Genomic DNA, 8,601 nt, shown 5'->3' with positions numbered 1-8,601 from the left:
TGTGAAAAACTACCTTTTAAAAAAATTGTTGTAAATGACTACCTATTTTAAAAAAAATGTTGTAAAGGACTACCACTTGCCGGAATATGGCCGTTGACTCCCTTTTCCGGCGTTGACCACCCCATGTGGCGGCCTTTTCTCGTTTTCGACCACCCTCACCCTTTCTCCTCCTCCATTTTCTAGTTTTTGAGCACCCTTACCCCCTCGCCGTCACCTTCCCCTCCCTTGTCCAATTTCCGACCACCCCTACACACTTCCGACTGCCGTGCTTGCTGCCCCTCCGCCTCCCCTTTCCAATTTCCGACCATCCCCCACCCCCTATAGCGCTCCTTTCCCCTAGCCCTCCTTAACCCTTCTTGCAGCCCTAGCCTCAAACAAATTATCAATTTCCGGCCACTCTCCTCCCTACCCCCACTTCCATTGAATCTGGCAGCCCTTTCCTTGCCAATCCCCTTCAATTTACTGCTCATCATTCCCCCGAACATCTCGAAACCCTTCCCCTTTCCCCTCGATTCTTGATTTCCGACCAACCCCTCAAATCAATTTTCAGTCAAATTTCATCTCACCCACGCTGCCACGCATCAAAAACCCTCGAAATCCCGCCCACCCTCCTGGCGACCCCCTCAAAAACCAAATCGCCCTTCCTTTTCTTTCCTCAATTGAGGAGTTATGATGTTGTTGTTTGAGGGTCGCGGAATTGCGGAGCGATAGAGGGCTTGTGTTGGATTCGACAGGGTTGAGGTGGTTTCAAGTGGGGTGGGGTTGGTTTTGGGATGCGTGGGGCGGTTGTAAGGGAGTTTTGAGGTGGGTTGAGGTGTTGTGGTGGTGGGGCGGTGGTGAAGATGGCGGCAATGCTGGTGGTGCATGCATTTACAACATTTTTAAAGGTCATGTGACCGGCACGTGGGTGGTCAACGCCGGAAAAGGGAGTCAACGGCCATATTTCGGCAAATGGTAGTCCTTTACAACATTTTTTAAAAAACAGGTAGTCATTTACAACAATTTTTTTAAAAGGTAGTTTTTCACAAAAAGTTGTATATAAAAGGTAGTTTTTCACAAAAAAATCCTAAAATTTATCGATAGTTAGTTAATAAAAGTTGAACATAATTGGGTAAAACATGGTCCATCTATCCCTAATTTTTTTTCCCTATTTGACTCTTCTCCATCTCTAAGATACGTCCAGTGGCGGATCCAGAATTTTATGGGTGCTGGGTCATCGACTCACTGTCACCAATCGACTGCATACAAACCTATAATTAATGCTTATATATTCTAAAATTAAAGCTAATAAAAATTAAATCACTCCAAAGTTGCGAGTAATTTGGATCGGAGGTCCAAAAACAAAGAAAGAATGAAGAAAGGAAAAAACAACAAAAATATAATGAAATTGCTGCTCATGGGTATCGAACTCATGACCTCCTTACAAAACTATGAAGCCTTGACCACTAGACTATTAAGCACTTATGATTATTTAATGTAATGTTTAATATTTAAAACTCTGTTTCTCTTTGTAAAAAAAAATAAATAAATAAAAATTGCTAGGTCACGTGAGCCACCGTGCACAAGGGTGGCTCCGCCACTGGATATGTCTTATGATTATCTTCAATTTATACATGCAAAATTATAAAAAAAATGATATACTAAAAGTAACCATTGTTACGAATCTAGCTAACAAGATCTATCTATCCCATATGACTATATCATTTCTTATAGATTAGTGAGGATTTATGGTCAATATTTTAGAAGTTTGACACCAAATACTATAATAGAGGAAAAAAAAAAGGACGGACAGAGTACTCGTTTATGTATGGTTCTCCATCAACCAAATAAACCTCAAATTAATATAAAAAGATTTAAAAAAAAAAAAAATCAAACCACACATTTCAAAACCAAAATAAACAAAATAGTGAATAAAAAACAAATACCAAAGAATGAACATGTTTAACTGTTGAGCCTATGAACAACCCACATGTGAGCGTTCACTTGTCCCACACTAAAAAAGACTAAAGGGGGAGTATAGTGGTAATGAATCCCACACTGGAAGAATTCAAGAGTTACCACCACTATATAATACTAAAGGGCTACTCCCCTCATTGTCATATGATTTTGAGGTGTATCTTTCTTGGTTTAGTAAAGTGGTGGACTTGTACTCTTCCATGACAGGTGCGGCCCAAACTCTTATTCGACACTAACTCTAACCAGTTACAAGATTTCAAAGCCATGAAATGAGGCATTCCATGGACCACATGCTATTTAATTATTAATAATAAAAAAATACTAAGACAAAAAATATGTATTTTGTGTTTGTAGGCGGGCATAATCCTCGGACCGTCAGTTTTATGTCGCAATAATATCTTTAAGAAGAATTTCAAGTCAGATAGCTCATACTTTGTAATAAAAAACATCGGGATCTTAGGGCTTTCATTTTTTATGTTTTTGACGGGGGTCAAAATGGACCTTTTGGTGGTCAACAAGGCTGGAAAGAAGCATTGGGTGATTTCAATTGTTGGGGTGATAATCCCTCATACCATCATGTATATAGTAACTTTAATTATTCGTAAATACATTGACAATCCCATGCTACACAAACAATCTTCTATTGCGGCTATTACTTCAACTATGATTGTCTCATCATTTCCAACTCTTTACACCATTTTAAGAGACATGCAACTTTTGAGATCGGAAATTGGTGTTACGATATTAACAACGGCAACCTTAATTGAACTAGTTGGTATATCTCATATTGTTTCCTTTGAAGCTATGATGCAAGCCGAATCTGGCAGGATTTACGTATTGTATTACATGCTTACAAATTTATTGGTCAGTGGCTTACTACTCTACGTCGTACCACAAGTGATGCTATGGATTAATAACCGTATGTACTCCTAAATTTAAACCCGTGGAGCAAAAATATATCGTTGCTATTTTGTTAGGAGTTTTCGCGTTTGGATTTATTACTGATCTATTCGGATCATCAATTGGAGTTGGATCTTTTATTCTAGGGCTAGTCATACCAGACGGCCCCTTAATAGGCGAAACCATTATAAATCATACAGAGGTTATTACAAATGACATTTTTATGCCCTTTGCATATGCCACTCTTGGCCTTACAATGGATGTGTTTGCAATGGTCAAGTGTTGGTCTTGCTTAATTCCCATCTTGACTTTGGCAGTTCTACCCATCATAGCTAAGTTTGCTACGATTGTTATGTCTGCTCGGTTTATGGAAATGTCGTATACAGATTCTCTTATTATAGGCTTCATATTCAACGTTAAAGGTCAAACATTACATGGATTATAAGGTACGTACAATTCTAAGCATTAATCTTATTTGAGCTTGATGCAACCTTTTAATAATGCGAAAGTAGAATGATATTTTCTTCATCAATGAATGATATTTTCTTCATCAATACCTCAATACTTAAAATGAATATGTTTCCGGTGATTATTATGTTTTGATTTTACATGTGAAGGAACATGCCTCAAAATTATGAGGATTTGGAATACCACTTAAAAGTATTTTACGTATATACTCCCCATTATATATGTAGGATAATACTTACAATTGACAAAAGCAACATTAATTAGTGATAGCTCAATTATCATATTACTTTAATGATATATAATATGATTGATTTATTTTTTCACGCTATAAAATAGCCACAATTAATCTTATAATATCAACAATGTAAATAAAATTTTTTAAAAATTTAATCCAACCTAATATAAATATTTTTTGAGAAGCTATAAAATAAGAATAAAAATTACATAAATGAAACTAAAAATTTAATAAATCAAAAAAATGTTGATAATACTATTTAATATCATTAATAAAGTAAAATAATTAATTACTTGGAATAAAATATATCAATTATGAAATATATAATCATTAAAATATTATAATATTCATATTTCAAAAGATTACTGTAAAATTTTCATTGCATTATATACTCATATTTTACTGAATATATACGACAATGTAATTTCTTTTATTATGCATGCAGATCTTAGATACATCATCTTTCTCATTGATGATGACTTTAGTAATTATTGTGACAAGCATAACTTGCCCTATAGTCAACTACCTATATGATCCAACAAAACCATACATGATCAACAAGAAAAGAACCATACAACACACGGTAGATGTGTCTAAACTTCGATTGATGGCATGCATTTACGACCAAGAAAACGTGGCTTCCCTATTTAGCCTCTTGGACTTCGTCAATCCAACAACGAATAACCCATTTACAATTTTTGTAATCCACCTTATCGAACTCTTAGGGCGAGCTAACCCTATGTACATCGACCACATGAAGGACATTGGCGAGTATTGGGACAACAACAATGTCGCCGTCCACAAGGCCATCAAGCTATATGAGAAGGATCATATGAATTGCATAACAATGAACTTATTTACTAGTGTTACCCCTAATCAAACCATGTACCAAGACATTTGTGAGAATGCCTATTTGAACAAGGTAAGGTTTATTATTTTACCCTTCCACAAGAAATGTATTAAAGATGGGAATAATTTTTCAACTGCCATAGTTAGGCCAGGGGTACAATACACTAATACAAATACGTTAACACATGCACCTTGCTCCGTGGGAATTTTAGCATGTAAGGATGCTGCTACATGGGAGATATTCCCATCTCGATTAAATCAATGCACTCGTCGCCAATTCGTTCTATTGTTTCTTGGAGGGCCTGATGCTCGAGAGGCTCTTGCATTAGCAAGCCACATGGTTGAACATCCAGATGTATCATTGATTGTGGTTCGATTTTTGTCAAACGAACAAATGGCATCACATCAGCTCTGATTGTGAAAAATTTGTCAATCAAGTTTTCTCCACCTTGTCCATCCCTGCTGAAGTCAACAAAACTTTGATTTGCCTTGTTCCCAAGTGTCCAAACCCCTCCCAAATTACCAGCTATAGGCCCATTAGTCTGGTAAATACCACCTACAAGATCATCTCAAAGATTTTGGTGAATAGAATAAGACCAAAAATCCACTCCATAATTTCACCAAATCAAAACAGCTTCCTTAAGGGAAGGGGCACTGAGGTGAACTATGTCATAGCCTCATAAATAATGCATTCCATGAAAAAAAAGAGGGTCTAGGGGCTTGTTTGCCCTCAAGCTTGACCTTGAGAAAGCTTATGATAGGCTAGAATGGTCTTTCATAAAGCATTGTCTTTCCTTTTTCAATTTCTCTTCAAACTCTATAGAGTTGATCATGTCCTGCATTTCTTCTGTTTCCTCTCATGTTCTCATTAATGGGAAAATGTCAGGTGAGATAACACCATCTAGAGGGATAAGGCAGGGTGATCCCCTATCCCCCTACATTTTCATCATTTTCCTTGAATACCTGTCTAGAATGATCCATGAGGAGTGCAATTCCAAGAAATGGAAACCCTTTAGATTTAGGGGAGGAAAAACTGAGATTTCACACTTGTTATTTGCTGATGATGTTCTTCTTTTTGGAGTTGCTGATAGAAAAACCCTCTCCTCTCTCTCTGATACTCTTAACAAATTCTGTTCTATGTCTGGTCAAAAAACCAATGATGATAAAAGCCAAATCTTTTTTTCAAGCAACACCTCCTTGAATATGATTGATGAGTTTGAGAAGTCCTTGAATGCCAAACAGTCCTCTGACCTAGGTGTTTACTTAGGATTTCCCTTAACTGATAAAAAACCAAACCAGAGACAATTAAGCAGCATCATTGACAAGGTCAGTAAAAAGCTGAGTTCCTGGAAAGCAAAAAACCTATCTAGGGGGGGGGGGAATTGATCTTGATTCAATCCACTATGATGACTATTCCCTCTTACCAAATGTCTTGTTTAAACCTTCCAAAATTTGTCACCTCAAAACTTGATGCTATCTGCTCCAATTTTCTTTGGGGAGGGAGTTCTGAGAAGAAGAAAATTACTTGGGTTTCTTGGAAAAGAGTCTGCCAGGAGAAAGAAAGAGGGGGCTTAGGTCTTATTACCCATGAGGAGATGAACAAAATCTCCCTTGCCAGGCTTTGTTGGATGATTGACACCAAGAGTAATTGGGCGGGAAAAATCCTTTTTGAAAAATACATCCAAAATAAAAGACAACCGACCCATTTTTCCAAGGGTTCCCATATTTGGAAGGTTGTAGGGAAAGGATGGAACCTGTTTAGGCATAGTCTAAGGTGGGAAGTAGGAAATGGTGAGTTGATAAATTTCTGGGAGGATGCCTGGCTGCAAGAGGAATCTGTAAGGGACCTTCTCATTGGGCCTCTGCATAAGGATTACCACATACTTAACATCTCTTCCCTCCCTTTTCACTCAAAGCATCAACTTGAAGAAAGAATCCATTTCCAGCTATCTGAGCACCTTTTTTCCAGAATAAATTGCACTATTATCTCAGATGAGAGGGATCCTAATTACACTACCTGGTCTAAGAGAGGCAAATTTGACAGCAAAAAGGCAAGGGATTGGATAATAAGTGCAAGAGAGGTTCTCCAGGACCAATATTCTTGCTCATGGAAGTGCATTTGGGAGTTGAATGTCCTTCCAAAGATCAAACTGTTCCTTTGGCAGGTAAACCGGGATAGACTTCCAACTTCTTCAAACCTGTTCTTTAGAAAATGCTCACATTCAAACAATTGTTCTTTCTGCCCAAACCAACCAGAAAATTCCTCTCACATCTTCATGAATTGTCCAAGAGCTGTTGAATTCTGGGACTTGTTAGATCCCCCTCCTTGTCTTGAACTATCTCAGCACCAATCATTTGCTGATTGGCTGTTGGCAAACCTAAACTTAAAGCATCCCTCCCAAAATAACATCCCATGGAAAATTCTCTTTGCTTTTGCCTTATGGTCTATTTGGCTGCGAAGAAACATGTGGATTTTCAAGAAAAAAAACCAAACCTTACAAAAATCTGTATCCCAGTGCATTTGGTCTGCTAGTGAATGGTTCTACTCTAATGAAGAATCCACTCCTAGGACAAAGCCCAACCCCCCCACTTGGGACCCTCCCTCTCCTACTTTCCTAAAAATAAATGTTGATGCTTCTTACCTTACCTCTACAAAAGATACAGGATGTGCAGCTGTTTGTAGAGATGAGAATGGTCTTTGGCTGGGTGGAATTCAATGGAAGGGCTTCACACCATCTATACTTGATGCTGAAGCAACAACAATATATTTGGCTATGAAATGGGCTGAATCGAAAGGATGGCAGAAGATCATCTTGGAATCTGACAGTAAACAAGCTGTGGAACAACTTACTGATCCTTCCACTCTGTTATCTCTAACCCCAAATTTACATAAATGCAGGGAACAGCTTCAGTTGCTACCTGAGGTCTGTCTAAGCTACGGAGAAAGAGGGAAGAACAAAGTAGCAGATTTCCTGGCAAAGAATGCAAGAGGAGCTCTAAATATTTTGAACCAGATTTGTAATATAGAGCACCCTCCTCTGGAATGTATTAAACTCCTTGATGCAGATTTATGTTCTATTCGTATGACTTCTAGTTCCCAGGATGTAATTTTGGGCTTCCCCGGGGGTAGCCAACAAACTATGATGTATGATGCTAACTTAATTAATTAATCTTACCTTCTTCTCCTCAAAAAAAAAAAAAAAAAAAAAAAAGTCGGAAAGAAAAATGGATGATGGGGTGATAACTTGGTTTTGGGTAAAAAATGAGAAGAATGAAAAAGTTGTGTATAGGGAAGTAGTCGTTAACAATGGTTTTGAAACGATTACAACTATACAATCATTGAACTCTAGTGCTTCGATAGATCTTTGGATTGTTGGAAGGGGAAATGGAATCAATCCAACTTTACTGGAGGGTTTATCAGAATGGAGTGAAAATCCTGATTTAGGATTGATTGGTGATTTTTTAGTATCAGCCGATTTTAATACTTTAGGCTTTGTACTGGTAGTGCAACAACAAGTGTTGAGAAATGAACGAGTTAGTTCTTTGGCTTGCAATTAAATTGAATTTTTTGCTACATTTACTTTTAAGTTTTTCTTGTTATTTAAACCTGTTAGATTTAATCAATTTCCATTAATTTTATCTGATTTGTGGTTTATTTATGACCTCCTAGATGAGTTGCCACATATCATGAATATAATGAGTACGTCTATACTTATATGTTAAAAAGCGTAAAAACATCCCACAAGTTTCGAACATATGCATGACCTCATGGACATGAGATTACATAAATCAATATCTTATTACCATGTTAGCCAATAGTAATTCATGTTATTCATATACACATAAATCAATATATGTTACGCACAAAAAAAGAGATAAAAAAAATAAAAATATTGCCTAGAAATCACGTAGGAATAGCCTCAACGAAATAAAGACAATGTTAAGAAATTTTTTTTACAACATTTTTGTTTCAAAGTAGTAAGTAGTAACCCCTGTGCAATGCCTGAGACTCATACTAGTTATATATTATTCCAAACTTTGTTTTACTAATACATGAGAGTAAACTTGGTTTTGCTAGACCTAAATCAATTTAATATGTAAATATAAAGTGTTGTATAATAATCTTTATGATCATTTTGTTCTTTCCAATTTGACTTTTGTCTCACAAAAAAAAAAAAAAAAAAAAAAAAAAA

The sequence above is a fragment of the Chenopodium album genome, chromosome 14 (assembly GCF_948465745.1).
Source record: "Chenopodium album chromosome 14, dcCheAlbu1.1, whole genome shotgun sequence".
NCBI classification, from domain to species: domain Eukaryota; kingdom Viridiplantae; phylum Streptophyta; class Magnoliopsida; order Caryophyllales; family Amaranthaceae; genus Chenopodium; species Chenopodium album.
The sequence above is the reverse complement of the archived record's forward strand: the minus strand, read 5'-3'. Positions refer to the sequence as shown.